The sequence below is a fragment of the Podarcis pityusensis genome (genome assembly GCF_964106645.2).
Source record: "Podarcis pityusensis genome assembly, chromosome: 13".
NCBI classification, from domain to species: domain Eukaryota; kingdom Metazoa; phylum Chordata; class Lepidosauria; order Squamata; family Lacertidae; genus Podarcis; species Podarcis pityusensis.
The window spans coordinates 24403147-24427560 of record NC_138038.1 but is presented as its reverse complement, the minus strand read 5'-3'; the positions used below and the strand labels follow the sequence as shown (position 1 = coordinate 24427560).

The 24414-nt window shown below is 45.8% G+C and overlaps 1 protein-coding gene across 2 annotated transcripts in view; it reads left to right on the top strand.

Moving 5' to 3' along the window:
* The window catches only part of JUP (junction plakoglobin), a 60420-nt gene that overhangs the window by 16661 nt on the left and 19345 nt on the right, over nt 1–24414 (top strand). The window contains exon 1 of one of the 2 annotated variants that reach the window (XM_080978288.1): nt 22343–22455. The exons of the other annotated variant lie outside the window; for it this stretch is intronic. The gene's annotated coding sequence lies outside the window, so the exon portion shown is untranslated. Of the gene's footprint in view, nt 1–22342; nt 22456–24414 lie in introns of those variants that run through there. 2 annotated transcript variants of the gene reach the window in all.

The window sequence follows — 24414 nt, the reverse complement described above, 5'->3', positions numbered from 1 at the left end:
TCACAAACTGGAACGCTCACTTCCAGGTTTGTGGTGTTCAGGAGCCAAAACGTTAGACTCGCAAGGCATTCGGGATCCAAAGTATGACTGTATAACATTATGGTAAGAGACTGGCAAAATCCTTGGTTCAAAATCTCATCTCTGCCATCATCTCATGGGTTGTGTAAAGCAAGCCACAATAGTCCACCTGTTCCCCCTTCTAGGAAAGGGTGTTGCTCAGTGGTAGAGCTCCTGCTCTGCATCTAGCTTCAGTCCTCAAGACCTCCAGGTAGGGCTGGGAAAGATACTCTGGAAAGCGGCTGCCAGTCGGTGTAGCTAATACTGAGATGGAGAGCCTGACTTGGTAAAAGGCAGCATCTCCCTTCCCATCAGCAAAATAGTAGTACTAGAGTATTGTAAGGATGACCGAGGAGGCATGTGAAACTTCATGTTACATGATGCACATGAAAGCTCTTTTGAATACTTTTTAAGTGGCCTTGAAGTGCTAATAAGTAGTACCTATTAATATTGCAATGAAACAAAGGCAGGTTTCTAGTCCTCGTGGTTTCTGAGGGGAGTATGATAGTATCGTCATGCCTCTCTTTCTCTCCTTGCTCCATTCCCCCAACAACACTTCTTCCTTGTGGAAATGTGGAGGCAGAATATAAAATGAGCCTGAGTTGCATGAATTCTCATTACAGGATTTAAATATATTGAGATCCAGGACTCGGACCTTTTATCATGTTACACAGAGTGCACACAGTTCTGATGAAAAGAGGCACGAAAGCAAGCTGATTCATTCACATGGCCGTTGTGTCCTAACTTAATTTCTACTTCCAGCCAGATTACATCTGGAAAGTTCAAGCACTTCAGAAGGAATTAGAAGCAACACCAGTCAACGCCTGGCCTGTCACGGCGAGTTAATAATTTGTCACCAGGGCCCTGCCCGCATGTCGTGCTGATTACTGTGAGGTTGTGTAAAATGGCCAAAGGTCTTTTTTCTTCTGCTAGCTTGGGGAAAGAGGGAGTCCTTTGTTGGCACTGTAGCATCTGAATGCAGAGTTCACCATGCATTCCTGAAATAGCAATTGCTTGGACAGATGCAATGCCGTCCTCAAGCAGCGGGGCTCAAGAGGAGCATTGGGGGTGGATGCTTACCCTTTCTGGTGATGCAACTGGCACATGTGTTTCCTATTTATATCACCCCATCCCTTCCATGGAAGGCAGCAGCGTGCAAAGAATCCCAAACAGCGCTGCTCAATCTGTCAGTAGGGTTTGCCAGCCCTTCCAGGGTGCCGGAAGCAACTCTGGCTAGAGTTCCATGGTCGGCCATTTAATGGTGCAGCTGTGATGACGAGGCAGCATCAGCAGTATGAATATGCTGAGAACTTCTCCCTAGCCCATAAAGATAATCTAGTATCCTGGTGCACACTTTGCTGTTGCATTCCACTCTGCCTACATTTACATGAGTGGCCCTTGCCCCTAGTGCCATTTTCCTCTTGGAGCATAGCTGGCCATTACCTGAAAAATCAGTAACTTTCTCATTTTCAGAAAAGCTTCCAGAGGTCACAACTCACAATTGAGAGGAGGTGCATAATTCAGGTGTGAGGAACCATTGACCTCTCCCCCAGATGTTGTTTGAACACTACAACTCCCATCTTCCCTGAACAGTGGGCCATGATGGCTGGAGAGTTGGACTTCAGCAACATCTGGAGGCCCATAGGTACACCATCCCTATCTTATTCCTTCCCCTGCCTAATGCCTCCGCCTCAGTAGCAGGGATCCATATGCACCTTTTTTGTGTTTTGGGAACTTGAGGATGGAATTCCACTGGGGAGGTGGTAAGTAGGCTTTTGTTTCTCCGCAGACAATCTCCCCATCTTTTTGCTTAAGAAATGTTTTTTACACGTTTGGGTGTCGTGTTCAGAGGCAATCCAGCAGCAGGTCAACCTTTGAGACCATAAAGCTTTGTAGTGTTGTAGTTCATGCTGAATTCTCTAATTCCCTGCAAAGGTATAGGACAAAAGTTCTCAAGTCACGGGTTGTGAGGACTTTAGCCTTTCGGACTGCTTGGAGTAGGGGTGTTTGTCAGGTTGAAAGGGCAGCTGAGTTGAGCCCAGTTGACCCAGTGTGGTGTGAGGAAATCATATGGAGCTCTTTGCTATCAACATGGTGCAGCCTTTGCTTTGAGTTATTTGTGAGTGGCTTGTAATATTTTATATGTAATACAAGACTTAAATCTTGGAAGTCTCCTCCCAAAGCAGCATGTGAACCTCTTTGTACTAATAAAAAGTTCTTAAATGAGCGGTGGAGACATGTAGTCTTGAGTGGGGTGAGATTTCCATATCCTCTCATCTTGAATTCCCACACCCATTTTTCCTCCTTACGTACAGACGCTTCTTCGTTTCAGTATTTTTTAATCACATTTAATATGTAGTGCCTAATATATATTTCAGTTTGCTGTTAAATATTGGAACTAAAACATTTTCTACTCAGAGGAAAGGTATTTCAAAAGGATGTTTGTAACTGAAATGAGCTATGCTGATGCTTCTTTTTGTTATAAGGCAATTTGTGGGGAACCTTTGTGGCTCCACAGGGCAGATCCTTATTGAGGGCCAGTCACCTGTAAACCACGTGGCATTATTGTGACACAGTGGACAGGTGGGTGGGGCGCCCACCTGTCAAAATCACTTGCACAGCTTTGTAGGTCTTTGCAAAAGTGCTCTTTGAAGCAGTGACCTCTCTTCTCCTTTAGACCACTGGCCACCTGCCTGCTCACTCCAGTGTTTAAAGGAGACAACTGTTTCAAAGAGCACTTTTGCAAAGGGCACCTACAGTGTTGGGGTAGAAAGGAGCCATGGTGGGCAGCTTCAAAGAGCAGCATGTGGACAGAGAAGTGGTTTTCATTGAATGTCCCCATAGTTGAACAAGCCTCCAGCAAAGGTAGAGTTGGGAGCCCACTTTTAAGGGCCCAGTTGTTCCTTTGAAGGCCTACCCTAGCCATGGCTTTCCCAAAACGGCTTCATGGGCTAAATAGGGAGGCCTAGCTGGCCAAAGGTTTCCCACCCCTGGTTTAGCATGTCCTTATTTGCAGAATTTCAGTTCAGATGCACCCAGAGTTCCACTGACCCTTACATGCTTCTTAAAATCATCTCCCAACTCCCTGTACACCTTGCTAAGGAAACTCTTCCTTTTACTAACATTTCTTTCCACTGTTTGCTTGTTAAAGAAATGGAATGGAGCTACCTACTTGTTCACTGGCACAGAATGGTACTGGGCCCCTGGTGACTGAAACCTGCTGGTTTTATGTTGCTATACCAGGAGACATTGATGTTTCTGGAGGTTGATCTTCTAAAAATGAACTTTAAAGGGAGAGTCAGAATCCCTCAAGGTGGGCTGTTACGGCATTTGCTCTGAGGAATAGCACTTTTGTTCTTTCTTTAGCAATGTTTTATGGAGAGCTCAATGTTTTTTTTTTTGAGAGAAGAAACAAGTTTTTAAGAACAAGACTGTAGAAATTGAGGGATTGCTGACATGCAGAACAGTAGTATTTTAAGGCAATGACACAGTTCTTTGAAAACATGGAATGGCTTTTGAGGTGTCTGAAGGCATTTCACTTTTCCGTGGGCAGTCCAGTGGTCTGCAGCAGCTTTTGTATATATCAGACATATCCAAAAGGTGCCTATGCAATTTAAATGCACCTGTGTGACAACAAGGCTTTCAGGGCAGGGGCATCCGTGACGATCAAGGACACTTGAGAGGCATAATCTTTAGTAGCATCCAACTTCTTGAACCTTAATGGGGCATACATTTCTCATTTCTGACCCCAGACGCATGCTTGCCAGCATTTTCTTGGCTTCCTCCCTCATATCTGTCTCTTGGCCCAGAATTCCAACACTGAGCCAAATGCTACAGCTTGTTTCCTTCAGATAAAAATGAACATGCAACAGCTGAGAGCAGCTACTGCTTATTTCCCCAGGAAGTACAAAATGGCGCAGTGGAAACTGCTGGTCCACCACTGTTGTGAGAGTGGTGGTGTCCGGTGCCAAGAGTCTCCTTTCCCTGGGGAAGACCTGGTGTTGACTGCCAAAAGAATGGCTTCAGCTTGCTTAGAGAGCCATTCCATTTTTACACAAAAAACCCCTACACACCCCTCCTATCTCTTTGCACAGATGGTGACTTATTTGCTACTGATGCTTTCCACAAGAAGAACAGCATTGTGGGGGCTCTGCCTTGTGTTGGTTTGGTTTTCCTGCAGGCTGATGCCTCAAGGCTCCAAGATCAAAGCTGCCTTGATCTGCAGAGTTGGTCCAGGAAAATACAGCCTTCGCTTTGTGACCTGCAAATGCACACAGGAAAAACACCCCCGCCACTGCCAGAGTTTGTCTTAAATGCAGGCCTGGGCTGTTGTTGATATTTTCCAGCCAAACGAGCACACACTAACATAAGGAATCCCTGACAGTAAGCTGAAAACATAGACATGAATATGTCTTCCATCTGCTTGCTCTGCATTGTTTGTTCCCTTCTAAAAAAAATCAGTAAATATTTGGTGAGTTCTGGAGTGTTGTGTGGTTGCAACAAGGGGAAGAGGTGGGACAGATGGGAGACAGGTTGGGGCTTGTGGAACAGGAATCCAGTAAGAGGCCCGAGAAGAACGTGACTGTTGTTCAGGGACACAAACTTTGCTCACCTGAAGGCTAGATGCTTTGACACATATAGGTGCTTCTCTTCGTTAACCAGGGAATCATAACAAGATAAAGCTGCACTTGTACAGTGCATGCAAGCAGTTATTTCCTCGTCAAACCCCGAGTCATTGTGTGCTGGACCAACAATAAAATGCTATATAAAAACTCCCCCTTTCACATCTTTATCATGCCATAGTTTCATATATGAAATCACTCCAGATTCTTAACTACTGTGGAGAAGAACGCCACCTAGGAATAAAACAGATGCCACTTCCTGTAAATTAGAAAACTCTAGAAGTTAGGGGCATCACACAAGGGGCAAAACAACACAGAGTACAGCGTACTCTGCACCACTTGAGTCACAGGTACATAATCTGTATTCTAAGCTTGTCTTGGCATAGCAGCTTTCCTGAACCATTGTAGACACCGTCTGCAGATCACCTTGTGGCAATGTGTCTGCACATTCATGAGTTTCCAACACAAACGAATCCCTTCATGAATACTGGCATTGATGAGTATCAGGACACTCATCTTGATCTAGGTAGCTCTGGGAATAATGCAGTGTTCAGGCTTGTGATACGGGGGGGTCTCCCCGGCCCCCTCCCTGAGCAGCCGTCTCCCTGCTGCACACCCTGTTTGAGCTGATCTGTTTCTGCAAACAGACTGCATTCTGGGGCTTGAGACAAGCCTGTGCTACTTTACATGTGTCTGGCAGTCATGAGGGCTAAGCACTTATTTTCTAGGTTAGGAGTTGGATAGAATGCGAAGGAGTTCCAAGTTCTACACTCGGGAATTGTGCAAGGAGTAATGGGATGAAGACCTGGGCTGGAAAAATATTCCAAGATTACTGTTGCTTGATTGCAAAATATAATCAGGAGTGTCTTTGGCTCTTCACTAAGCTTGTACTGTAACTTTCTTTCCTCAGAAGCGAAAGATCAGCTTGTGTGTGTGTATGTTTGTGTTTCATCAGCAGGGACATTAGGGAGGCCACTGCCAAATTAAAAACTGGCCTGACTCCAGCGACCATTTCTTGTTAAAGCCAAAGCATTTTTTCCTCCCTCTAACAGAGGAAACCAGATCAAAATGCAGGACAAGTACCTAAGACAGGAATCCTTCCGTATGTAATTTCCCCCCTTTTGAGTTGCATGTGGTAATTACTCTGTCCCTCAAATCAAGTTCTTAATCACAGTGTGTTTGCAAAGATTTAATGGGCTATCTTTCCTGGTTTAAATGTTGGAAGTTGTTACTTATCCACACCCGTTTTGAGACTTATGTTTATCTTAAGGGTTGGGGCAGTTTATCCAGACTGTAGAATCATGTGGTAAAGCTCTCCTGGACTTTGCAATTTTGAGGGGAGTTGAATGCTCTCCAAGAAAGAAAAACATCCCTGCAGACATAAAACTGTATATCAGGAGAAGAGAAAGTCTTCCTGACTTTTACCCCCCTCCCCACAAACAGACTGGGAAGCATTCAGGTTCATACATTGCTCTGGATGCTTTTAGGCAGAGTGTGAATTTTTATTATTATTATTATTATTATTATTATTATTATTATTATTTATTTCTAACATGCAACTCACAAAGCAGCCTAAAGTGGTACAGAAAATATCTCACTGTTCTGATTACTATGTGAACTGGAACTTTATCGCTTTATTCCAATGTCCATATAAACCAGCCACTCCGCAAGTGACTTTAGATGTTGGTAGCTGCCAGGGAAAGCGTTGGCAGCTCACCCTTCTATTCTCAGAGGTGCTCTGTAATGAGAGAGAACATTTGCATCTCCCATGGAGAAAAGAACATTTGCATCTCCCATGGAGAGAAGTGCTAGCTCTGGGGTACAGCAAGGAGGAATTGTGGTGTGGAGATCTGCAGAAGCCATGAAGCTTAAGCCAGTGCAGCTCTTCATACTTTCCACATCTGAAGCCCCTCTTTACTAAGTTAAGTAAAGATTGTCTGAGGGTTTTTATTGCCCATTCATGATGCTTTGTGTTCATGATGCTGCTGGCAGTCACGTGCAATCCCCACTGTTTGCAGCTGCAGAAGTTTTGGGGCGGTTGCACTGCTTCACTTCCATTCAGTGCACATCCCATAACATCCTGTTGAAATCCCATAACATTTTATGCCACAGATGTTCTGGTTTGGTTTTTGTCCTGCTGTAGCCCCTCTGGACAGCAAAAATGTGGTAGCACTGGCGGGGGTGTGTGTGACTTGTAGAACAAACGGAAGCAGAATAAATTTGCCATGGATGCACTGTTGTTGTGTCAAGAACGTGTTGCAGGATCCGCCCACAATAAAACACCTGTCTGGAACGGCCCCCAAGTCCTTGCGTTTGAAGTGAAATGTAAGTATTGTAACTAGTTAATGGGAATGTGCTAAATTCTGAAACCATTTCATGTAAAGATTAAGGGTGTGCAGTAGGGATCTGGAGCCCCTAGGACAGATCGGATTTTCAAAAAGAAGCCCTCTCCCCTTGCTGCCAATATAGAGATGAAAAAGAAGAGGCAGGCGAGGGGTCTCTCTGGCAACAAGACTACCCAGCTCCTTTCTCAGAAGCCAGCCCTCCTGTTGCTTCCCAAGACCTTAACAACCACCAGCTTAGCAGTACCATCCTCATAGTGCTCAGACTTTGTGTAAGTGAGGCTACCCAGTAAGCTCATGGCTGACGCTCTCTGTTGCTCTTCTATGCCATCCAAACAGATCTTTGAATTTCTTCCTTCCATAGCTGAGTTAGCGTTCAGTGTCTAATGATGCAAAGGATTAGTTTTCCAAATTGTTGTTGATGCAAAGCCCGCTGGCCTAGATTGCCAGCGGAATAGACTTCTTGAGTGTTATATTATCCTGTGAAGCCGCTCCTGTGGCCCTGCTCCAACCAAGTGAGCTGCGCTCTCTTCCAAATAGAACCACTGAATGGGGAGAGCTTGGGCGCTGGAAACTCCCCTAAAGTGGTATGCTGGCGCTTTGTGTTTTTAAACACAACTGTCGTCAAGATGATATGTCAAGTTAAACACACAATAGCTTTGAGCCTTCCTGCTATGGGCGGGAGGGGGGGGGCGCAGTGGCGGTGGCAATGCTTATTTCTTTCCATTCACATACTTGTTTAATAGTGACATTAGCTTGGCTGAATTCATTGGGCTTTTAGCAGGAAGGGGAGGTGATCACCCTGATTCATTGCTGACTTGTCTGAAAGCCCAGTCAGTTGGATACAGGCAAAGCCTCCTCTTCTTTTCAAATGACATTTCCTTGTTGCTTGTATGTATAAACAATAGGCGAAGAGTTAGCTAAACCTTTACACCACCAACCCTTTTTTAGGATCCATATGATAGTTTGGTACATTTGCTATGGAAGGCAAAGGGGAACTGAAGAGGGGAGCAAAAATGAGTTATTCTGCAAACATACCAGAATAGTCCAGCCCTAAATATTGTGAGCATGAAATGAGGTTGGGGGCGGTGTTTAAAATTCCACCGAAGTGTACAAAGACAGTTGAAAATGTATGTGTGGCTCTTTCTCTTAAGTGCTGTTTGGAAGCGCTGCAAATGGAGCGGAGCAGACAACTGTTGAAGTGCCATGTTTTCCAGGAGGCTAGGGAACAGAGCTTTTAATAAACCATCAGGGAGCAGCCCGCCTTTGGTGCTGATAGCATGATGAGGCCGGGTAGCTTTGCATGGTGAGTAGGTAGCAGCAAATGCTGTGGTTCCCCCTTGCAAATGTTCTGGTTCTGTGTAAACATTACAGTTAAGGCTTAGCAGCCTGCCCTTTATCCTATCCTATGAGCTTGCGTGCACACGCAATTTTGCATTTGACTATACGTGATTTTGGCTTTATGCACTATCCTCGAAACGTAACCCCTGTGTAAGTTGAGAGTCGCCTGTAATTATCTCAAGGTGTACATTTGTTGGTACCACTTCTGGGTGCAGAAATGAGAGCAGGGTGTTGAAACTAAAACACAACCATCTAGTCCTGTATTCTGTTCTCATAGTGGTGTCTCTGGGAAGCCCACAAACAGGGCATGAGCACAACAGCACTCTCCCCACCTGTAATTTCCAGCAGCTGGTATTCAGAGGTGTGCTGCCTGTTGACAGTGGAGGTCAAAAAGAGTCCAAAGAACTCTTAAGGAAGAAAGCACTAGGTAATCACATGGAAGACACTTGAGACTACCAAAAATCATTGCTTGAGCTCTTATGGAGAGGCGTGAGGTGGGAAGGCAGAAGGATTGGGAGGCCTGAATTGAGTGTCAGTTGCATATAAATGTGAGAACAAGAGGAATTGAGAGAGGAGAATGCAGGGGACAGCAGATAGAAGGAAAGCTGCCTGTAGGGACAGAGGAGATGGTGTGTTGTGGGAAGTGCGAGCTGGTGGGAAATGAGTGAAAAGATAGGGTTTGGTGGTAGCTGGAAAGCCACCAGTGAGAGGACCCCCCCCCCCAATTTACTGAGCTTCTGTGATGTCACAGCATTCTGAAGCCAAACATCAGCAGGCCTAGGAACAGAAGAATGTGTGTGCTGTTGGTGTGGAGGTTGCCAACCAGTGTGGAAGGCTGAATATATTTTGCAAATATGCAAAAGCTGCCCTGAGCAGCTTTCTTTCCGTTCTTCCTGCCCCCTCCCCAGTTTAAACAGAATGATAAAACTAGATAAACAAGAGGCTTCTGTTTCTATAGTTCCGGGTGCTTGGGAATTATTAACACTGACAGAAGCTCATTTTGGTGTACAGTTCTGGGTCTTTCAGCCAAATTTGTATTAAGCAGCAAGGGATGCAGTGGAGCCAGAAGAGTAGCTCTGTCAAAGACTGAAGGAGCTGCACAAGTTCTCCTAGCCCAGGGAAAAAGCTATTAACACTTGTAAGTGAACCTGGGAGCATTCTTGAAGGGCATTATATAACATTGGCTAAATACTGAAGGGGAAGCATGGGATGGGCTGTAGGAAGGGGGTGAGACGGTTTTGCCATTCTGTTCGCAGAGGATGGAGGAAGATATAATGAGTTTAAAACAGGAAGACGCTTTTTGGTTAAACAGTAGGAAGAGCTTCCTGACCACAGTAGTAATTGAACAATGGAATAAGCTGTTGAAGGAGGCTGTGGAGCCTCTTTCCTGCCAGGATGTTTTGAGGTATAGGATATCCTGCTCTATAGCTAGGGATTGGAATAGGCAGGCCCACTGCTTGCTCCTGAAGCATATAGGCACAAGAATCCCCCAAAACCAGGTGTGGCCATTGCGGTTGTTTATTAAATTTGTATACTGCCCCTCATTCGTAGATCTCAGGGTGTTTCACAACATAAAATTACCGTATTGTTCTGTCAGCCCCGCAAGTCCATTTAACCACTCCTTTGTTACACATTGCACTTCTCTCCAAGTCCGTCTTCCACAGAAATATGCTGAATATTCTTGGAATAAAGTGAGTGTGCTTCATGAGTCACACCTATATTATTATTATTATTATTATTTATTTATTTATTTATTTATTTATTAATTATTTGTACCCCAGCCACTCTTGGCGCTTCCAACAAAGATTAAAAATACATAGAAATGTCACACATTAAAAACTTCCCTAAACAGATGTCTTCTAAATGTCAGGTAGTTGTTTACCTCTGGGCGTTCCACAGGGCGGGCGTCACTACCGAGAAGGCCCTCTGCCTGGTTTCCTGTAACTTTACTTCTTGCAGTGAGGGAACCGCCAGAAGGACCTCGGCGCTGGACCTCAGTGTCCGGGTTGAACGATGGGGGTGGAGATGCTCCTTCAGGTATACTGGACCAAAGCAGTTTAGGGCTTTAAAGGTCAACACCAACACTTTGAATTGTGCTCAGAAATGTATTGGGAGCCAATGTCGGTCTTTCAAGACCAGTGTTATATGGTATTGGCGGCTGCTCCCAGTCACCAGTCTAGCTGCCGCATTCTGGATTAGCTGTAGTTTCCGGGTCACCTTCAAAGGCAGCCCAACGTAGAGCGCATTGCAGTAGTCCAAGCAAGAAATAACTGGAGTATGCACCACTCTGGCGAGACAGTCTGGCTGGTAGGGTCTCAGCCTGCGTACCAGATGGAGCTGGTAGACAGCTGCCCTGGATACAGAACTGACCTGCACCTCCATGGACAGCTGTGAGTCCAAAATGACTCCCAGGCTGCGCACCTAGTCCTTCAGGGCACAGTTACCCCATTCAGGACCAGGGAGTCCTCCACACCAGTGCCCCCCCCCCCCGTCCCTCAAGAACAGCACTTCTGTCTTGTCAGAATTCAACCTCAATCCATTAGCTGCCATCCGTCCTCCAGCCGCCTCCAGGCACTCACACAGAACCTTCACTGCCTTCACTGGTTCCTATTTAAAAGAGAGAGCTGGGTATCATCCGCATATTGATAGACACCCAGCCCAAACCCCCCTGATGATCTTTCCCAGCAGCTTCGTGTAGATGTTAGAAAGCATGGGGGAAAGCAAGTGAGGGCCCAGGGGTCTGAACACTCGTCCCCCACACCACTTTCTGGACATGGCCCAGGAGGAAGGAGACAGGAACTCAGCAGTAATATAAACTAATATTGTACTTTGCGTCTCCAATATGTAACAGAGGGACAGCAAGAAGGGCTCACATTTGCAGGGGTGGCTGTAAGTGTTTCTGAGAAAATATGTTTGACGCTTGAAATGCATGGTGGCTGTCATTGTTGCGTGTTTGAAATTCCTTTTATTTTTGGCTTGTTGTCCCACCCCGCTCCCTATCCCACTGTGCCAGGAATCAGCTCAGGAATATCGTGAGCAGGTGGCGGTGGGGAGGTCTTGCGAAGCACAGACTGCTTTTCTCCGAGCTGCAGAGCAGCCATAGGTGTTTGGGGGGAAGGCCAGGACTTCCTCAGCTTGGGATACGACTTCCAAATGAGATTGATTTCTGTCCCTTAGGGTAAGAAATTAAATCAAACTCTCCACGCACAGTGAATAAGTGAAACTTCCTGGTGCTGTGATCTTATTCATCCCATGCACACACACACTTTTTGTTTCAAAGCCGTTTCCGTTTCTGTGCAAATCGCTTTCTTGCTCTTAGCTCCCAGTATGTTCCTGAAGCCTCAAGCTCTTTTCCCTGCTTCATCAAAGAGCTTGTTGCCAACCTGCCAGGAGAATCTGGGGACCACAGCAGCTACATCTAAATACAAGAGATGAACAAAGAAATTAATCTCTCCTTTTGTTTGGATTGATTTTTGAGGCCAGAACAGAGAGGAGATCAGAATTATATTGTGCTATTATCCTCTTTTTAAAAATAAAATAAAATAAAATCCAACAGACCATAGTTTCTTATTGAATGTCACGCTGCCTCTTTGAAGGAATGGACTCTTCTTCCCTCTGATTCCCCCATCCTCCCCACTGTGAAATGCCCTTAAGGGGTCTGACTTGGTATTATAACAGATAACTTGATGCTTTGAAAAAACACTATTGGCTTCTGACCTGTAGGCTTCACAGGGACTTTTGTGTTGGCAGCCACCTCAGTTTTGCAGGAGCATTGTTGTAATCTTTGCAGTGCTCCTCAAATGAGGAAAGCTGCATATTAACCCTTCTAGGGAAGAAGTGGAATGAGGGAACTCAAAGAGTAGCATATGAAGACATTCCTTTCCTGGATCTATATACCAGGCATACATATCCTGCGATCATGCTGCAGAATTATAGAATTTATCACAGAGCATATAATACCACCAACAATCAGTGTTTGAAACTAACAAGGCACGTTTTCCTACTGGCACAGGTCAAATTGCAACTATGTGGAGGTTTCTGGGCACCAGGTTGGTGACCACAGTTTAAAAACCTCTGCCATAGTTAATACCATTTCTACTGTGTATGTTTCTCCATCTTGCTTACTGGGACAAGTGAATTGTTGTAAGAGCAAGCTACAGTCAAGCAATGAACAGTGGTACCTCGGGTTAAGTACTTAATTTGTTCTGGAGGTCCTTTCTTAACCCGAAACTGTTCTTAACCTGAGATACCACTTTAGCTAATGGGGCCTCCCACTGCCGCAGCACGATTTCTGTTCTCATCCTGAAGCAAAGTTCTTAACCCGAGATACTATTTCTGGGTTTGCGGAGTCTGTAACCTGAAGGTATGTAACCCGAGGTACCACTGTAGTTGAAGTCACAGAATCATAGAATCGTAGCATTGAAAGGGACCCAGGGATCATCTAGTCTAACCCCCTGGCTGATAAACATTCAGTTGTGGTGACAGTGACCTAAGTTTAAGGTGCCATTTGGCACCTAGCTTATGTATCTAGTTTCTAACACTGCCAACAATCCTAAAAATCTTGGCTTTCGTTAAAATCCCAGATGGGCAATTTTAGCTAAGCTGCCTTTGAAATAGCGGGGTAGATAGAAGAAGATTTGATCAGCCTTCTTGTGGTCAGGGTTTTTATATTCTAATTTTATGTCTTGAACTGCCCTGAGATCTGTGGATGAAGGGTGTGGTATACACATTTAATAAAAAAAGATGAACTACGAAACTCCTTTCCCCCCTCTGTGACGGGAACCAGCACAATCACAGCTAAGAAAATTTACTGTGTATTTACATTACTTTAAGTTGCAGAACTCTGCTTTCATAGCAAAAGAATTTTGAGTTTAAAAGAGAAATGGTAAAATTTAGAAGCGCCTCCTTGTAGATTATGTACGTAGCTGGCAGGGCCAGGCTCCAAGTGGTAAACACAGTGGTGATGAGGTAGACAAAACCTCTTGGGCGAAAGAGCAAGCCAGAGTCCAGAAAAACACAGGGAAATCTAGGATGCAGATGGAATTGAAGCTAGGCGGGAAGCATGTGCTATAACCACGCATGTTTGCTGTCAGAATCTAAGCAGGAACTAGAAACATGGAAGGAGCTGGCCAAGGGCAAGCAGAAGATGAAAAGAAATGAAAAGTCCCTGAAAGTAACTCCTACAAGGCTGTTTTCAGGGCAGCAGCAAAGACAGTAAAGCCACAATGGGGTGAACATGACTGTGAAATCAAAGTTAGCCTCACCTACCTCACAGGGTGGTTGTGAGGATAAAAAAGGGAAGAGAGTGAACGAACAAACAAACGAATGAATAGTACTTCTGTCTCCCCTGCCCAAGGCAGCACCATTAATCCTCAGGTATTCTAACTCACCGGAGGCATGGGTTAAAATCACTTGGCTGCCAGCATGAGGACTAGAAACGTACTTTTTCTGTGGAAGTTAAATTTTCTGGAATTCTGCTGAACCTGCCTGCCGTGTTCCACACTTCCCTAGGAGTTATGGTGCCATGCACAGGCTTCTGGAGCCTCCCTTGCTTTATGCTTCAGTCAGCACGGACGGTGCCGCCTCTAGGCTGCTTTTGTCTGGCCAGCTTGAAACGGCTACCTCGTTCTAGAGAGAGAACAATAGGCTGCTCACAGTCCACCGTCACATGTTATGTTGCGGTGCCTGAAAAGGGAGCAAGGAAGCCCTGTGGGGTTTTGGTTCTCCCCAGCAATTAGAAGGGATGTTTTGTTTGTGCAGGGCAATGGCAGCTAATTTCAACTCCCAGCTTCCACTTTCTAGCCCCTTGTCTTGTTTAACTGTTTTGAGCTGGCTGGCTTAGGTGCAGCAACCTGTGAGTTTTTCTACACAGCTCAGGGACACCAAACAGGTTTGTGTGTGAAGTAATTTAACCTCACGATGATCCTATTCTGCATCTTACCTTCCTATTCCTGCCACCTTAGATCATGAAACTCTTGACATAGTAAAAGTCTCTCTGAGTGTCTGAGAGATTGACTTCACTTGCTCTGAATGTCTGTGATTTCATAAAGTGTCACATACAGCGTTTCATACATATCCAGTGTATGGTTTTTAAAACCTGACTTGTCCAGAGCAGCGGGCAAGGGGGAAGCTGCAGAACAACAACAACATAGAGGAGGAGGGTGTCTTTTTTGGTGCAAGATCTTTAAAAAAATAAATAGGGACAAGGAATTTGCTGTGCAGATGTTCTCAGCAAGCTGCTTTTTCGTTTTCATGGAGCTACCAGTTTTACCCAGTGGGAACAGTGCATGGATCTCCTTCAGCCAGGTGGCAGTCTCTCTAAGCAAGGAGCCTCTTGCCTTTGCTTGGCAGTGGCTGCTGCTAACAGCTGCTCCCACACTGCATATGTAGCTAAGATAAGCTGTGCATGAGTGTGGGCGTCGGGTGTGGGAAAAGTTGACCCTTTCAGGGAGCTTTGGCATATCTCATCTGCTTTTATAATGTGCGCATGCTCTAGCTTATTTACCAGCTTTTGCATGGGGTGGCTGGAAATCTCTCCCCAGAGATCTAGTTCCCTGTGGAATTGGACAGACTCACTTGATTGCATGCTGTATGCTGATACGCATGGTTTTGTGGCTAAGGCTGACCGTAGCAAACCACAGGCGACTAACTTGCTCCCCCTCCAGATGTTATTGGACCCCAGCACCCATCTGCCCTACCAGCATGGCCAATGATCAGAGGTGATGCAAGCTGTAGTCTAATGGCATCCAGAGGGCTGCAGGTTCCCAACCCGTGCCTTTAAAGAATTTGGAACCTAAGGAAATCAAAAGTAAATGTTCAGAATTTCTAAAATCATCAGCACTGGGTTTCTAGGTGCCATCCCTGTGCAGGGAGAAAAGGGTTTAAATCGAGCCATTTCTCAGCAGTGGGGCTGGGCCAGATCTTTTGATGAATCCACAGTCTGGTTAGTGCCGGGAGTTCTGCTCCTAGTTGGCTTGACAATCTGCGGGAGGTACTCCTTGAGGTATTTGCCTGGAAGGAACAGGCTATTGTTGCTTCTCAGTCCTGGTGTCTCTTCTAGGTCTGGATTTCTGATTCAACTCAACCCTTGCTGGAGACAAGGGGGAGGAGGGAGGAAGCTGGAATGTGTTTTACAGAATAGGATAAAACTCTTGAGTTCAGCTGTCTCAGCATGTCCATAAAAGGAAGCTCCTTGGTTTAGTCAGCCATGGGAGTTTCTTCCCTTCCTTTCTCCCCCTCCCTCCCTCTCCACCCACCAATCCCAATCACTGACCTGATTAATCCGAGCTCCCCCATTGGAATATGTAGAACCAGGAAGCACTGTAATTCCCCCAGGTGGTTCTGAAACCAGCTTCCTGAATAAAGGAGTTGGGCCATATCTTACAGCTCAGCCTGGAATGAGGAACAAAAGTCAACAAGCCTGGCTGTCTTCCTCTTCCCAAGAGGACCCAATCTGGTGCCCTCCAGACGTTGCTGGACTACAACTCCCATCACCCCTAACTCTTGACCATGCTGGCTGGGGCTGATGGAAGTTGTAGTACTACAATAGCACCTGGAGAGTGCCACTTTGATACCCCTGGTCCAGATACTTGGCCTTTGCTTTTCTCTGTCTCTTCAAAAGTGCATTACACCCTGGAGGGTGTAGCAAGCCTGCTGAGCCTCGTTGCTCTTTTGTGTCTTTGCAAGAGGGTGCCACTAAGGCAAAATGGCCTTGGTCCAAACCTCACACATCTGAAGGCGATAAAGCAACCCGTGGCCTGCAAAAGTTTGGCAGTACAGTGGAGGATGAGCTGGGTTTTTAAATAGGTGAGAACTTAAAGGCAAGGGGGTATGCAAACCACACGCCAGGACTGCTTCATCTAACTTGAATAGCTCAGTTGGTTGGGGTGTAGGGCTGATAACACCAAGGTTGCAGGTTCTAAGGCGACAGCTGCATTTTCCTGCATTGCAGGGGGTTGGACTAGATGATTCTCAGGGTCCCTTCCAGCTCTATGATCACCTCTCACATAGGCAAATGTACATAAGGACATTCTGCTGGATCAGAACCATGGTCCATCCTGTAGTGTTCTTCCGTGATGGTCTTAAACTTCTCTTTTGAAACCATTTTGGACTTGCTGTATTACCATTGCCGAAAATATCCTTTAAATTTGATGAAGGAAAAGTGAGAGGTGGCTGTTTCCTTCCAACAACTAATAACAGCTACGGTTTCTTAAACTGTAAGCCGTTGCATACTCAAGACAAGGCATGATAATAACAGCAACCTTCCAGGCTGCCTGTGTGCCACAAATAGACAGTCCAGATATATTTGTGGGTAGGCCAGCCAATAGTTTTTGAAGGTTAGTAACTGTGGATTAATTGCAAAACCACCCAGTGCTATCTCATTCAAGTACATCACAAAAGTGCCTGTTTGCAATACTTAAAATGTAATCAACCTAATGAATCGCTAAAGCGTAGATGACTTTTTCGAAAAATAATACAGATACACATGGGAATTGTATTAGGGCTTCAAAAGTATTTTTGGGGCTGATCCGAAAATGGGCTGTCTCATGCTGTTCTCTTCTTCAAGTACTCTACAGTGTTGGCCGCTCTGTGTTGTCGGCTCTTGTTGCATTCTTGTTTGTGTTTTGCACGCCAGGCAAAGGTAGATGTTAAAAATAGCCGTGCTGTACTTAAACTCCCATTTTGAAGGGCCAGAAACATTAGAAATGAATTGGCTTTTTATATACAGCTGGTAAGCATCTGAAGCTCTGGAAAATGAAAAATTTAAAATTCAGCTATGAGCTCTCTAAACTCAAGAGGGAATTGTTTGTTAAGCTAAACCTTGCCCCCCCCCCCCCGCCCCCCGGTATGCTAGGATATGTGCTTGAAACCTGTCCTTGAAACCTTTAGGTATGTAATGCCTGTAAGTCAACTAATGTAAGGCAGCATTTCTTCTCGGAGTCTAGCGTTACTTTATTCCCTCCCCTTTTTTCCACTTTTGCAAACTGCTGATGCCGTTTGAAAATGGCTCGGGAGCTCAAAGCGCTACCCTGCAACATGGCTGAGTTTTGCTTGGTGCACAGCTTTGAGATAGTGAAACACCCGGAAGAAATGGATTCTACATATCTTCTTGCCAAGGGCTCATTCTTTATGGGGCAGATCCAGTTGGTTAACTAGCTGCCATATGGCTCCCGTACCAGATGAAGGAGAGGATTTACCTGCGGGAAGAACATAACTCTTTACGGTTTTAAAAACTAATTGCATAAACTGGAGAGCTAGGGACAGAGTGTCAGGTTTGGTTCTCATATTGGCTTTGTGTGTGTATGTGTATGATTGCTGCTGCCGCCGCCACTGTGCTAAACTATGTGGGAACAGCTTCGCTATGGGGTGTGGTGATTTCAATCATGTCAGCACAACTACCTGCAAATGAGTGGCTCTGCTGACTTGGTTAAAACTGCCCTACCCCCACATCAGAGCCAGTTACTACATGTGCTGAGGCCTGTGCACAGCTCCCTGTGTGGTTCTCCCTCCCACCACCTTCATTACAGCAGCAGCAATTAACACCACAAAGAGAACCTGCAAATCGAACTTGGAGGTGGACTTGTGAGAATGAGACAAATTCATGGAGGATAAGGCTACTAGCCACAGTAGCTTGGTTCTACCTCGGAAGCAGCAGCAGTTACTGGAAATTGTAGGAGAGGGCGCTGTTGTGCTCAAATCCTACTTTGGGGCTTCCCATAGGTGTCTGGTTGGCCACTGTGAGAACAGGATGCTGGTCTAGGTGGGCTATTGGCTGATCCAGCAGGCTCTTACGTTTTTGCAACTCTGTGTGTATAAAATATATGTGTACACACAAAATATATGTATACACACACACACACCATACATTCCTTTCGGTGAAAGGCCGTGTGTGTACATGTCATAGGCGCCAACTCTATGGGGTGAACTCCCCCCAAAGTATGTGGGAACAGGGCTGAGCCCCCACAATCTTGAGGGGCCGGGCCTTGCTGGGTCTTCCTATGACAAGCGCCCCCCCCACCCAGTGTTGCATGGAACTTGACGCCGCTGATACATGTGGACAGGTGGTTAGTCTGATGCACAGATGTACTTTTTGCATTGATGTTTGTTTTATGGAATACACATTTGTTAATGAATTATTGTAACCCTGAGTTTCTTTTCATTAAGAGTGGGTTTAATTTTTTTTAAAAAATGGAAAATATTGTGACTACAACTGCACACATGTCTGTATTGCTGCATGTAGGTTAAGCGTAATTGTAAAACCTTGTACCCCTTTTGGAAGCGTTTTCGATATAGGAAAGCAAATAATGCTTGAAGTGGCCTGGAAGTGAGTGGCTCAGGGGCATCTAGCAAACTTCACAGCCAAGAAGTTACAGTCATACCTCGAGTTGCGAATGTGATCTGTGCGGGAGGCACGTTCGCAACCCACAGCGCTGTGTCTGCGCATGCGTGTGATGCAATTCGGCACTTCTGTGCATGTTCGTGACGTCATTTTGCGGTTCTGCGCATGTGCGAGAGCCGAAACCCAGAAGTAACCCGTTCCGGTACTTTCCAGTTTGGCACGGTCCGTAACCCGAAAACATGCAACCTGCAGCGTTCGCAACCTGAGGTATGACTGTATCTGGACCCGGGTGGATATTTCCATCTTAGCCCAGTTCATTATATAGTGAATTGCATTGACCTGCCTGGATGCTGGCAAAGGGAGTGCCAGGCTGAGAAGCTCCTTTCCCCCAGGAATATGTCCTCCACTTTTCCTCATCTCTCTGCACCTGGAGGGAGGAACCTGCCTGACTGGCTTTCCTGGAGAAGGAGGTGGCAGTTCACCATCATTCCTAACGTGGGTGTGGTGTGGTAGCTGTTCTTAACTTTCTGTTTGAAGGGAGGCACCTTCGCTAACCACAGACGTAGCATAAAGCTACATTTTGCTGGTGTGCAATCCAGTTGCTTCAATACCAGAGTTTTACCTTGTTCTATCAGTGTTCTTAGTAGGTATTGGCCATGTTTTATTCCCAGCCAGTTTGATGATGCACATACTTAAGAATGCAGTTATGTTTAGCAGCCACAAAAAAATGTTGCATTTCTGCGAGATCCCCTTCCCCCCCTCCATCTGAATTCTCAGCATTGCTGCAGAACTGTGATCCCCATGTTTCTTTGGGAGAAGTAATGACAGTTAAGGACAGCTGAGATTTATGACATACGTGTTCCTGTCTTGTCTGTGGTGCTGTCAGTTACTAGAATTGTTTTTTTACTTAAGGTCGCAATCGGCAGAATCAAGTGTTAAAGCTTTTCCTGGACTTAATCATTGCAGACAGGGAGTGGGATTGTTTGCCTGAACTCTCCCGCCCACAGGAACCAGACTGAACAAAAAATAAGTGGGAGAGAGCATGCTAATTTTCAGCCTGCGTAGTGTATTCGTGGGGAGAATGTTCAGATATGTGAACTTTGCTTCCCCCAGATAGTGAGGTTGCCTAGATCAGCTTGACCGCACAATCCTGCTAATTGCATCCGTTGACTCCTAGGCTGCGTACTCGCCATACATTTTAAAGCACATTACTTCCCCTCCTCCAAAGGATCCTAGGAACTGTGCTTTGTTAAAGGTGCTGGGAATTGTAGCTGGGGGGGGGGTGTAAACTGCACCTCCCAGGATTCTTTGTGGGGAAAAAAGTGCTTTAAATGGATGCTGTGTATGCAACCTTAGACCCTGGTTCAAGCCCCTGACAGATAGCCATTGCGTGAGGCAAGTCAGTCCCTCTTACAAAATGCCTGTTAATCACGATGGCTCTTCCTGTTTGTATCACAGCATTGTTGTGAGGCCAGAATGAGATACAGGCATGTATCATGCACAGAGCTCCTTGGAGGAGGGCCAGCATTACAGATGTGGGGATAATAATTATGGATACTGTGCTGGTTGCAGCTCTGGATAGGATTGGCAAGATGTGACAACTTTTACCCTGTGATGGAGCTGGAAGATAAATATCTTTAAGGTCTTACTGTCGTGGTCCACTAAAATAGTGGCTCCTTTGATTTTTGATTTTTTTAAAAATCCAGTTTTTCTCACACAAGAGTCTCCCTTGGATATTCATCTTCAGAAAGCTGTTTCTCAGGCGCTCAGCATGTAGTCGTGATTAACCTAGCATAGCAGCTGCTATTTAGGTCTCAAGCTTCCTAGCAGTTCTTGCCACAGGCAGCCAGTCAAGGGTTTGTGAGCATGGCTTACGTGTGCTGCCCCGAAACTTGATGCTGGGCAGGCAGTGGGAGGCACATCTGCAATTTGACTGCATCGGGGTTTTGCTCAATTTATTGTACTTCCAGGTGTTCAAATACACAGGAGGTTTTTCTTTGCAGGGTGGCAGCTGTTGGAAATGAATGACATGTACATAAATTAGTATTAGCTGGGCTGCAGGGTAGGAACAAGGAACAGTGCAAGACGCTTCAGTCTTTCTGCCTGCTCGCATCCCCGCTTCTGGCTTCTGAAAGTTTGCCTGCACCCCTCAGGCTTTTCAAAAGCAAGAGCGCCGAAAAGCTGTATTCTTAAGATACGGCATCATTTGCCCTCCAGATGTTCTGGGCTGCAATTCCCATCATGCCCGTTCAGCACATCTGGAACATCTGGAGGGCACCAGGTTGCTGAGGCCTAGAGAGAGTTTTTATTTATTTTGCTAGGTTTTGCTGGCTTGAAGCAAAACAAACGTGCAATACACTGCTACTGTGCAAAGTGTTAGGAGAGGGGTTGCCATTTTGGAAAGAGGTGATCTGATTTGTCATGGGCACTTTTTGGCTAGTGCCTGCTGAGCAGCAGGAGGAGCTCTTCCGCCCCTGTCCTCCCCCCAGTTCTCAGATCAGGCTGAATTCTGTTTTAGGGTCATAACATATGTAGAGTGAAGATGGACCCTTCTCAAGGCAGCATGTAGCAAAAAGAAAAAAAAGCCTCGTCTGTTATTTCCCCCCCTTTACGAATGTCCTTACCCATATCCTCACACCCACATGAAATTCATGCACAGGAGAATAAAGAAACATTGGCTTACTACATGAAATGAAAGACAGGATATGTGGATGTTGCTTCAGGCAGCAGCGTTATAATATTAGCAGGCAACAAACCTTGACACCACAGACACACCTTGATCGAAAGAGTAAAAGAATCCCTAACTATTCCTGCTTTGCAGAGGCTTGGATTAGATGACCCTCGGTGTCCTTTCCAACTCTGTGATTCTGTGAGCGGTTGACACTGACAAGGCTTTAGGAATACTTTCCCCTAATAGCGGCTGTCGAGTCTCAAGTGCGAGTCTCCTCCTCCACCACCGCATTCAGTTGTTTTCGAAAAGTATGCACACAATTCCTTTCATAAAAACCGTGCCCCCCCCCCCCGTCAGTATAGAATGCATTCCGGCCTGTCCTCTTTGGTTTGTTCTTACGTGTTGTGTGGTCAGGAGCATGGCAGCAGCTCCCTCCCTTCGCAGCAAGGTCCTCTCCTCTCCTCCCACCCTGCACTAGAGGTCAGGTTGACTTTTGAACTGGCCCCTGCTGGGTTCTCCCAGGCAGGCTGAAGATGCATGAGGATGCTTTGAACAGATTGGCTGCATGGGTCCTGCTACTCCCCCGCCCCCAGATGGTGAAGCCCGTCCAAGATACTAAACATCTTGCCTTCAAATTGCACGGGGAAAGCACTCTGCCCAGCCTCACTCGTGATGACTCAGCTGCACATACCCACACACCCCGGGCTTTGTGGAAACTTGAGTTGGTGATTTGTGCATGTACCTCCTTTCTCCTTCAGATGTGATGCATGTGTTGACTTGCACAGCGTTCATTCTCTTTCTCATAGATACACTCACTCACTCTACTTTTATCTTGGTAATCATCCTTGACTGTCACCCTGGCATCAGCGCTTCCCTCTCACATTCCTATCCTGTAGAATTAGCATAGCGCTGCCTCAGAGGGCGAGGTTACTATCTTCTTTTGGGGGGGGGGTGACTTAACAGGTATTTCTCTAGCATCACACCCTTTCCTAGGAAAGCAGGCGGAGTCTGGAGCAGGCTTCCAACCAGCCCTGTCTCCAGACTTCCAGGGCAAGCTTCTTGGGAGAGGCAGATACCATCTCGGTGAGTGGTGTGTTTATGCCTTTCGCTTCCCCTCTTTCCAATGCCCCCCCATGTCTCCTCTGGCAATTGCCCATGGCTTCCAAAAGCAAACAAGGCAGAGGTACATTCCACGGTGTATGCTTATTTTTAGGCTTTTGGCTTGGCTGGGCTAGAGATGAGTTCCTTTCCAGAGTGCTTTTGTTGTGCTACCTTTCAAAGCCTCGTTCTTCTCTCGGGGTGCCTTGGGGTTTCTCTGCTTTAATAAAAGAGCCACATTTAAAGGTTCCCCCCAGCGTGCATAGAAGCTGCTCCATCTCCTGCCTGCAAGGGAGCCCATGTCAACTGGCGTATTCTCGGTTCTTCAAACCCTGCTTCCTTCTCTCTTGCCCTCCCTTGCTGCATACTGTACAGGCCAGGAAGTAGCAGAATCTCTTGAGTTCCCTTACCAAAATTGCCTTCCTGGCTGCAGACTCCTCCACATTACGTCTCCGCATGAGCCTCAAAGTGTACAGTTGTGAGGATCTGCCATATAGTCGTGGCCTTCTGCATGGCCTCTTCCCACCCTCCTTTAAAATATATATAATTTCCAGGAGAACTTCATTCTGAAAGGAGGGAGTGGCAGCGGGCTTAAGTGAAAGGGTGGAAAGGTGGAAAGAATGAAGATCTAGCCCTTTTATTTACTGTCAAAAAGTTAAGGGTGCAGGTTAAAACAGTCCCATGGAGTAAAGTAGACATTGTCATTACATGGTTTCTTTTAATCCTACGTGGCATATTTGAAAGCAAGATGGGCGCAATAATAAAAAAGGCACAGACTCCTACTTTGAGGAGAATGCATGTTTAAAATAAGATGGAGGCAGATCGTTTATTCCAGTGCAAAAACAATATGATCCAACAGTAGTATGCACTACAGTGGTACCTTGGTTTATGAACTTAATCTGTTCCTGAAGTCCGTTCTTAAACCAAAACCGTTCTTAAACTGAGGTGCGCTTTCCCTAATGAGGTCTCCCGCTGTCGGTGCCTGTACGTAAACTTTGAAAGTGGACATAAAGGCTTTTTGAAGAGTTTTATGTTCCTGGAAATAGCTTTGTGTGTGGATGTTTCCCTGGATCCTTGTTGCGTTAAAAATGTCAGAGCCCTTCCTGAGCCCAAATAAGTTTGACTATGGGCTTCTTATACTTTAGTTAGTCCTTGGTGGTTTGTTTTGCAATCAGTTGATATAGTCCTTACATGGAGTGGTTCCACATTTACGTCGCATCGAACACACATTTAAACCATATAACTTTCCCCAAAGAATCATGGGAACTATAGTTTCCCCTCACAGAGCTACAGTTCTCAGCACCCTTAAACTACAGTTCCCATAAGTCTTTGGAGGAAGTCATGTGCTTTAAATGTGTGTTGTATGTTCTTCAAAGGTATGGTGTGTATCTGCATGGGGATTCTGTTGAATGTATAAACTATCTCCCTTAAAGGACTGTGCTGGAGTTGGCATTTGGTGCCCGTGAAAGATCTTCCTGTGATGATTTGTGAGGTTTACCTGCATATGCAAATCAAGATTTCATGATGTCACACCCTCTGTGAGTCTGTATCCTAAACTGTGTTCCCTTGACCCTAGACCCTAAAATTCAGCATTCATAAGGCTTCTTCTTCCTTCTTATATTGACTTGCGGAACACTCTGCCACAAGGAATAGCAAGCATGTTACGGTGTACCGTATACAGTAGTTGAGTTCAAAAGAGAGTGAGGCAAAACTGTGAAACATGGTCATTTCAGAGAGAACTCCCATCAGGTAAAGGTCTACAGTGAGAAGACAGCAGAGCATTTTCCAATTTGTATCTGCTGTTCCTTTGTGCCACGTGGTGTAAACACAGCTTGTGTCATCCTGTATTTGGTGAGCAAGAGTGTGTTGCCTCTACAAAGCTTGTACATTTGCCCAGAAAATGCAAAAGCTGTGGGAACGTGCTGTAGATTTTTGTCCTGGTGT